Below are 9,420 nucleotides of genomic sequence, written 5' to 3'. Positions count from 1 at the left end.
GAGGCATACGCGTGACCTAAAAATCGTAATATGTCGCGTACGTGTGACATGCAGCACGTGGCCTCATTTAATGAAGCACGCTGGGGGTAATTTCTGGACTTGTTGGAGCCCAATCCAACTCATTTCTGAAGCTATTTGATGCGGAATTCAAGAGGGAACAAAGGGAGAGCAATTAGAATAGTTTAGAAATATGCTATAGGTCATATTCTAGAGAGAGAAGCTCTCTTTTCTCTCTAGAATTAGGGTAGATTAGGTTAGATCTCTCCTAGGTTTAGGTTTAATTATTGCTTTAATTTATTTTCTCTTGCAATTTCTTGTTACTACATCCTTGCTTTCTTAGTTTTACTTGTTATTTCCTTTATTTTTATTGTTTTTATGCTTATGAACTCTTTGTTGATTTTCATTTCCATTAATGCAATTTGATGTTTCTTTGTTTATTGTTGCTCAATTTAGTTGTTACTATTGTTTTCTTGCAATTGGTAGTTTAGATTTTATTATTATTGCAATTTTATCATGTTTTCCTTTTATGCCTTCCAAGTATTTGATAAAATACTTGGTTGAATTTTAGAGTAGAATTTTGTGCTCTTGACTTGGGTTGGTAATTTGGAGACTCTTGAATTATCAAAATCTCTTGTTGATTGCTACAAGAATATGGTCGATTAGCTACCACGAAAAGAGTCGTAAAATCATCACTAATCTTACGCAAAATATAATCTGTGTCAGATGAGCTACCGCCTAGCAACTAATGCTTTTCTCGCTAATTACAAGTCGCAGATCAATGAGGCAAATACAACAGTCACTATTTCATCGGAAAGTTTTTTAGCTACCGAATAGATAGTCACAAATCCATCACTAAAGTAAATGCTAATTCCATAGAAGAAATAGACTAAACGGTAGTCGCTAATTAGCGACAAAATCTACTGCAGCAGACTCATCGCTAAATGCAAGCTAACTTCGTAGACAAAATAGAAAGCTTAGTTGATGCTAATTAGTGAGGAATTTTTCCAAACCTAACTCATCGCAAGTTGTCCGCTAATATGATCGCAAATTTGTCACATTTTGTAGCAAATCTATAGCTAATCTTTGAAAATTCTTAATCAAATTTGTAGGAACGTTGTCGCTAAGCTATTCTAAATGAGAAAGTAGAGTTATGAAGTAGTCACTACCTTGCTAGGAAATAATATGTAGTCAATTAGTTGTAATACTATCGCAAAATGTCATCGCAATTTACTTTTAAACTAGTAACAAATTGATAAATATCTCATAAATGTTCCAATCACAATAGAGTCTTTAATTTATCACCATCATCAACAGTGAGTATGTCACTAATTTTTCTGTAATAATTATACTAAATAATTTCTTTAAATAATAAAAATTATCTGTAAACAAAATATAGATGCAAAGACATTTGTAACTTATTCAGCCAAGAACCAAATCTGTTGTAAACCTTGCATAGCTTTGTCTCTTATTTCCAGTTAATACTTAATACATCAAATTCTTGTTTACAGAGAAACGTCACATTAAAGTTTTATCCTCAAGATAGAAATGTGAGGAGGAAAAAATTAACTGAAAGGCCAAAGTACAACTACTACAGGTAATTTTAGTGAAGGTATGCTTCCATTTGCAAGGTAAGGAATGGAGCTACTGGAATTACTTGAACTATAGCCATTTCCCATTGCCTTCACATGGTCACCATTCATGTCAGAACTTTTCTTGATCTTCTTTTCTTGAATCTATTCAACTCTCACATGAGGGGAGAAACTAGAAAAAAATAAATTTATGTCAAAAGCTATTCACTCTAATAACTGAATATCAAAAACAAAAAATGGAAACTCATGGTCGAAAAAAGACTCATGGTGAAAAAAAAACCACATAGACATAAATATCAGATAACAAAATTTGTAGACTATTTGAGTCGAGACTCCAATGTCAAGTTATAGGAATCTATTCCAAAACAAGGAGCTGGAGCAATAATGATTTATTCAAAGATATCCAAAGCCTAATGTCTAACAAGAGTGCCATTCAACTCTTTGTCAATTTAGATAAATAACATGCTTTCTGAAATTTGTCACATATCATAGAAAATTTAGTGAATGCATAGAAATCTGACAGGACCTAGAATGTCCCAACCATCTAAAAGATGCCAATTAAATATATAAATAAATCAAAATACTCTCCAAAACTAAAACAATCATATTGTTATAAAATTTCATAAGACAAAAATATATAAGTGGAAAATTAAAAGATAACAGCCAAATAGCAATCACAAAGAGCAGAGCCATTTGTCCTAATTGGCTTTTGAAACTAATAGTTTAAAACTACATTATGCACATAACTCTCACTAAGCTAATTAGATTTCAGCCACAATACAGTTTTACAAAATTTAATCAATGTGTATTACATAACATTAACATACCTTAACTGCAAGTTCTCCAATAGACCAGCATGCATTATTTGCTATTGAAATAGCCTCTTTAACCTTAGAAATTTTCTGTATAGATAACATAGTATATTAGTAAAATAATTGAAAAAATACAACCACTCAGCTGAACCCTAAACTAATACCAGAAATACACATACCAGCTGCTTGGCTTAACTTTCAGTATGAGAAATAAATTATTATAAAATGCAGTAGAAATTATATCATTATGTTGACTATAGTAGAACCTTGTATACAAAAAGAAAAGGTGTAATAATGGTGCTTATTATCAACATAAATAGCACCAACTAAAATGAATTAAATGTGGCCACAATGTTCAAAGCAACTAAAACTTAAACCAATGATTGTAACTACGAAGCTGCTTGGATCATGCTAGTAGGAAAGGGAAGTACTGAACATTGCCAGTTTAATTATTTTGATTTATTACAACCAAATCATGAAAATATTCAGAGATGCATGTGAGAATTAGAAATCAAAGCATACCGTAGAAGTTATAAAGTTGACAAAAAAATAGAAGACCTATACCGAGACATCGAAATGTGAAATAAATGCTTTCAAAGTACATAACATCATAGACAAGATAAGACATTTTCTAACAGATAAAACATAAGAAAAGGTGGGGTGCATACATGTGGTATAGATATAAAGCATTCCAAGAGAGGAAAGAGATCTTTGTTTGAATTTGAAAGTTACTACCATTTCTCTATTAATGGTGGCATGAGAATGTCAAGATAAACAGGCTACAAAACAAGGAAAGAAGTAGTTTATGTAAATCATGTTGTTTGTATGCGAAGTTTGTATTCGTAGGTTTTGATGAATGACAAACCAACAAATAACTTGAATGAACAAGGATGTTGAAAGATCAACCAACATTCAACGTTGAGGAATGAAGAGTTGAAAGCAACACAACAACAACAAGAAACTCAAGTCCAAAACATTTGAAGACAAGTATAGTGTCTTAGGACTTAGGTAACTTCTTGTATGTGAGAATTTGGAAAGTGATTGAGAATGGAAATCACATTCCAACAAAGACAACAAGCGCTAAAGAAGGAGAAGTCTCCGTCGGAATCAAGTTGATTCATCCACTTGACTTTCCTCCATGGTTAGAGGTTAACTAAGTGGTAGCAATGGACAATTTGTGGTCACAATTGAGGAGGATAACTAGGATGGGACTTCTAGTTCTCATATCTAGCCAAGAGTTTTGTTAGTTTTTAGTTTATTTTCTTTGCCATTTATATTTCTTGTCTAAAATCTCAAAACCCCAAACATACTCCATAACCAATAACAAGAACACTTTGTTGCAATTCCTAGGGAGAACGACTCGAGGTTCAATACTTCGGTTTATAGATTTTAGGGTTTGTACTTGTGACAAACAAAATTTTTGCATAAAATGACTATTGTTGGTTTAGGAACTATATTGCAATGAGATTTCATTTGTGAATTCTAAACCGTCAAAAGTCCAATCATCAAAGAGTAAGGGAATAAGAAAACAAACTAGAATAGTAACTTCAACGGAGGTGATGACTCTTCTCAATATCCAAAAGCAAAAGCATAAAACTAGAAATCTATGAATGTAAAGAAAACCTAGAGGAAGAGTAATTTTCTCTCTAGATTCTTATCTAAAACTAAAACTATGCTAATGAGAATGTGTGTTAAGTCTCTGCATATTTCCTGGCTCTAGTCTGTGTTTCTGGGCCAGAAAGTGGGTCAAAACTCGGCCCGAAATTGCCCCCGGCATTTTCTGTTATTTCTGCAGCTCGCGCATGTCACGTGTACGCGTCAGTCACGCGTACGCGTCATTGGTCATCTTCGCATGTCACGCGTACACGTCATGCACGCACATGCGTCGTCTTGCAGAACTCCAATCCACGCGTACGCGTCAGGTACGCGCACGCGTCGCTATAAAATCTCCAAATCACGCGCACGCGTGAGCCATGCGTGCGCGTCGATGCTCGCTGGTTGTCTCCTTTATTTCTTATGCTCCTTTCATTTTTGCAAGCTTCCTCTCCATCCTCTAAGCCATTCCTACCCTATAAAGCCTGAAAACACTGAACACACAAATTACGGCATCGAATGGTATAAAGAAGGATTTAAAATACACAAATTAAAGGCTTAGGAAGCAAGTTTTCAATCATGGAATAAAACTAGAAAGGAATTGTAAAATCATGCAATTTGTATGAATAAGTGGGTAAAGAATTGATGAAACCACTCAATTGAACACAAGATAAACCATAAAATAGTGGTTTATCAAGCGATGAGTGATGGTGAGTGAGTGTGAGTGTGTGGGTGTGTTAGGGTTAGGGGTTTGAACTATTTGAAGGTGAATTGCGAAGGCGAGGGGGGCAAAACCTTTCTCTAATATGATATTCTGATGGAAAAATGGTGGAAAGGGGAATAACAATTCTGTAGTGTGTGCTTTTGAGGGGAAAGGGGAAGAAAAATTTGCTAAGCTTAGTTTGGTAAAGCTTTTATTTTTTAAAAGTAGCTTATCAAAGTTAATTTTTAAAAGATGATTTTTTAAAAGTTGTAGCATTTATATTTAGTAAATCAAATTAAAAATAGCTTTCAATAAACACAAGCAACATCAACTGCGTTTGGTAAAATAGATTTTAAAATTTAAAAATACTATAATAGACATAAATGTAAGCATTAAATTTGAAAATTAGTTAACATATGAGGTTATATTAGACTTTTAAATTTTGAAAAGCACAAGCCAACTAGCTCTATCTTAGGTGCTTTCAAAAGTACCCCAATCTTTTAAAAGCAGCAAGCACAAGCACATGGTCTTTTTGATTTACCAAACACAAAATAAGGAGCTTGAGCCTTTAAAAAGCACAAACACCTCTTCGAAAAGCTTTACCAAACCAAGCCTAAGTGTCATCATTTGGGCTAGATATATTAGGCATCACTTTTGAAGCGCACCCAAAATATAACAAATAGGTTACTTTTTAAAAGCGTTCTCTTTGGTACGAAAAGTGTACCCATATATATCAACATAAGGCTACGCTTTATAAGTGATTTTTATTGCATCTAAGGCTACACTTTTTAAATGATGCCACAATTGTGTTTTCTATTCTCTTATAAAAGGGTAACACGGAGAAAAACGTAGCCTATTCTACGAATAGGATACACTTTTCAAATGTAACTTAAAAAAAGTGTGGTTGAATGGGTATTTTTTTTGTAGTACAAATTGTTAAACAACCTGTTAAATAGTAAGCCAGTATTAGGCTTGCATTTTTACGAGGAGGACGATGGAACACACTAGATGGTGAGACGATGGAGATGATGGGGCTGGAAACAAAGATACGATGGTGCGTCAATGGCTACGAAGATGAACCACTTAAGGGACGTCACAGCTTCAACGACGTAATAGATAAAGGGTCACACGAACATCATGTCTTCAACGACGCAAGATCTGACCTTGTCTGTGGCGTTTTGAGTAGGATCGGAGGAGATTAATTCGCTGAACGGACAGGTTTCAATCACTTACAGTTTGCCATAGAATGAATCATTCATTTACTTTAGACAGTAAGAAGTATTAATTCAGAAGGATAAGCATCTCTGAAGCCTTAACTGTTTTTATATATTGTTTCTTTACTAATCTTTAACCTGTTTCTTTACTTTCTTGTTTCATGCACCTATAACAACAACAACTCTTTCTCTATTTCACCTGACTAAGACCTGCAGGATAACCATTGCTTGCTCAGTCCAACAATCCTCGTGGGATCAACTCTCACTCACCTGAGGTATTACTTGGACGACCAGGTGCACTTGCCGGTGAAGTTGTACATTTCTAATTTCGCGCACCAGTGACCAGTTACTTCTAACATTTTCAAGGCTATTGCGACGGATTCTAACAAAATTAGCGAGTAATTTGCTATAAAATAGGTAGGATAGAGCTTTTGCTTTGTGACAAGATTGCAGTTGCCAAGTCGCTCGCTAAATTAAACTTGAAACAACTTAGCGACAAATGTATTTTGCCCGCTAATCAGCGATTTGAAATCAGCGAATGAAGTGTGTTAGTTGTTAAATGGTCGCAAATTTCTCGCTACTTAGGTCCTAGGCGCTCAATATCCGTATTTCCACTTTAGCGACTGATTAGCAAGGAACACTTCCCTAGCTGAATGATTTATCTGTTGCGATGAGTTAGCGACGACTGTTTCCTGTCGCTACCCTAATTTTAAATTTTACAATATTATGCGATAAATTAGCGAGAAACTAGTTGCTCGCTAAAAATAAAAACCTTGGGGACAAATTAGCTAGGAAATTGTCCTCGCAAAATGCATTTCAAGTCTTTGTGACGGATTAGCTAGTAACATTGTTCCTCGCTATTTAGCCTTTTCACACAAAGTTTATTTAGCGACGAACTAGTGTGTGAATTGTTTCTCGCTAATTGTATATCAAACACTTGCAACAGAATAGTGATAATAATATCACTCACTACTTTACTTTTATTCTATTGAACCCCTAAGTGACTGATTTGCTAGAACATTGTCACTCACTAATTAATTTGTGACAAATTAGTGAGGAAATTTTTCCCGCTCTTTTTTTAGCAACAAAAGTCAATTTGCGAGAAACAAACTTACTCGTGAATCTCTCGCTAATCAGTCGCTTTTCTCAAGTTCGGATATTTTGTAACTGCTCATTAATTTTATCATTAGTGTGTCACTAATTCCTCGCAAGTTAGTGACAAAAAAATATTTCTCGCAAAAATTTGTCGTTAATTCGTCAAATTCTTGTAGTAATTGGTAATTGAAGATTGCCGATTAGCTTGAACTTCACTAAATCTACTCTTTCACTATGAGTTGACTAGGACTTGTGAACTCAAGTTGATTGTATGCACTTGACTTTCCTTCATTTGTTAGAGGTTAACTAAGTGAAGGTAATTTACATTTACCATCACAATAGAGGATAATAATGAGGATAGAAATTTTAATTCTCACTCCTTGTCAAGACCTATCTTAGTTGTTAGCTTTACATACTTGTACTTTTTATTTTCTTGTCTATCAAACCCAAAAATCCCAAAATATATCTCATAACCAATAATATGCACACTTCCCTGTAATTCCTTGAGAGACGACCCAAGATTTAAATATTCTCGGTTTTTATTGGGTTTGACTTAAGTGACAAACAAATTAAACTTTAATTAAAGATTAATTATTGGTTTGGACTATACTTATGAAATTGCTTTGGTAAATTCCTAACCGACATTTATCCTCCATCAAGTACGTATGACTATTCAAGGAAAAGACGTAAAAATATATGATGAAAATTAACATATTATATACATGTAAGAGTATGATAAGTTAACTTACATGCTAGAGTTGAACATGTGTGCGTGATCAAAAGAATGATCATTGAGATGTTAAAAACTGCAAAATAAGAAATTTTATTAAAGAAAAATAAACAAAATTTCAATAGATTTCAAATCACAATAAAAATATAAAAATCTTACATGTAAGGAATAATTGGTAAATGCTCCAGAACTGGAACAATATTGTCAGCTTCTTCAGTTGGAATAAAACATAGATTATGTGAGTTAGTATTGAAACACAAACAAAAGACTAAAGAAACTACACAACACAGAAATTATGTTGTTGAGCACATAAATTTTGTAGAGTAATACATAAATTAAATAGTATAGCACAGAAATTGGGAAACTCATGTTTTGAAAGGGTCAATTAGATCTTTTTCTATTATGTCTTTGTTTTTCTCAATTATTTCATCGAGAGAGTTAAACGAACGGCCTGGTTTGATGGGAAGAAGGATTATGTATCTTGATTTTTCAATTTACAAAACGAATAGATTTATCAAACAAAGACAAAGAAATTTTCAATAGAATATAGAATTTTGTTAGTTAAATAATTAACTTAGTACAATTCAGTTGCATTATGTTGGTGTTGCTCCTTAGTTGTTTATTTTGCCTTCTTTGCAACTTGTTCGTCTTTCTTTTGCAATATTCCTTTTCCAAGCTCTTTCCTTTCGTCTTCCTTTTTCTTATAAAAATATTTTCAATAAAATATGAAACAAATTTGACATAAGAACTAAAAATACATGATAATAGTAAATTTAATTTTATAAAAAGAATAAATATAGGTCAATATATGAAACACACGACATTAAAGCATCGACGGGATCATGTTGTTCGCCATATGTGCTTGTTTGTGTGGGATTGGAGAGTTCATAATCGCTCAATGAATTAACTTGTAGAGATCTAAGGAGAAAATTACAAACAAAATTATAGATAAGACAACACAAGAATTTCAGGAATAACATAAACTTCTAATTTGAAATATTAAAATTTAAGACAAAGCAAATTCATTTGAAGCCTTCGTACTTCTTTATTTTTTACTCACATTTGTCTTTTTTTTGTGTAATTTTTTTTGTTTAAGTATCTTGTGACTTTGTTGATTTTGTCCTATAATAGCAAAAAAACATTGTCTTAGAAAACTCAATTAGTATATTTAAGACATAGTAAAATAAAAAAAATTGGACAGCACCAGAATCATTAAAGACAGCACAGAAAAAATAAAGAGTAATGTACAAATTATCCAATTCAGTCCCAAGGATTTTAGTTCCGTACATTTTAGCCCTCCAAAAAAATTAATACACAAATTAATTTCTAAAGTTTTATTCCGGGAGACAAATCAGTCCTAAGTTCATTTTCTGACAGAGTAATTACCTAGATCAGTCCCCAAATATTTTAAAAATGAACATTTTAGTTCCCAAAAAAAACTAATGTACAAATCAATCCTCAACGTTTCTCTCTATTAGACATAATAGTCCTCCGTCCAAAAATAAAATAAAATAAAATAATTATTATTATTCATTGCACAATAATATTGTACTATATTTTTTATATTTTGGACAAAAATAATGATAAATTTATTCATTAAATTCTTATATATATATATATAGTCACTCAATAATAATAATAATAATAATAATAATAATAATAATAAAAAAATTATTAGGAATTA

The 9,420-nt window shown here is 32.7% G+C and overlaps 1 long non-coding RNA gene across 1 annotated transcript; it reads right to left on the bottom strand.

Annotated features, from left to right (window-relative positions):
* Positions 1,917-8,033, bottom strand: LOC110264694. The gene is made up of 3 exons (XR_002350866.1): positions 8,023-8,033; positions 2,417-2,546; positions 1,917-1,944 (listed from the first exon to the last, which is right to left on the bottom strand). It is a non-coding gene; the product is annotated as an uncharacterized LOC110264694 (long non-coding RNA).

Source organism: Arachis ipaensis, chromosome B07 (assembly GCF_000816755.2).
Source record: "Arachis ipaensis cultivar K30076 chromosome B07, Araip1.1, whole genome shotgun sequence".
NCBI classification, from domain to species: Eukaryota; Viridiplantae; Streptophyta; class Magnoliopsida; order Fabales; family Fabaceae; genus Arachis; species Arachis ipaensis.
This window is presented reverse-complemented; position numbering and strand designations above follow the sequence as displayed.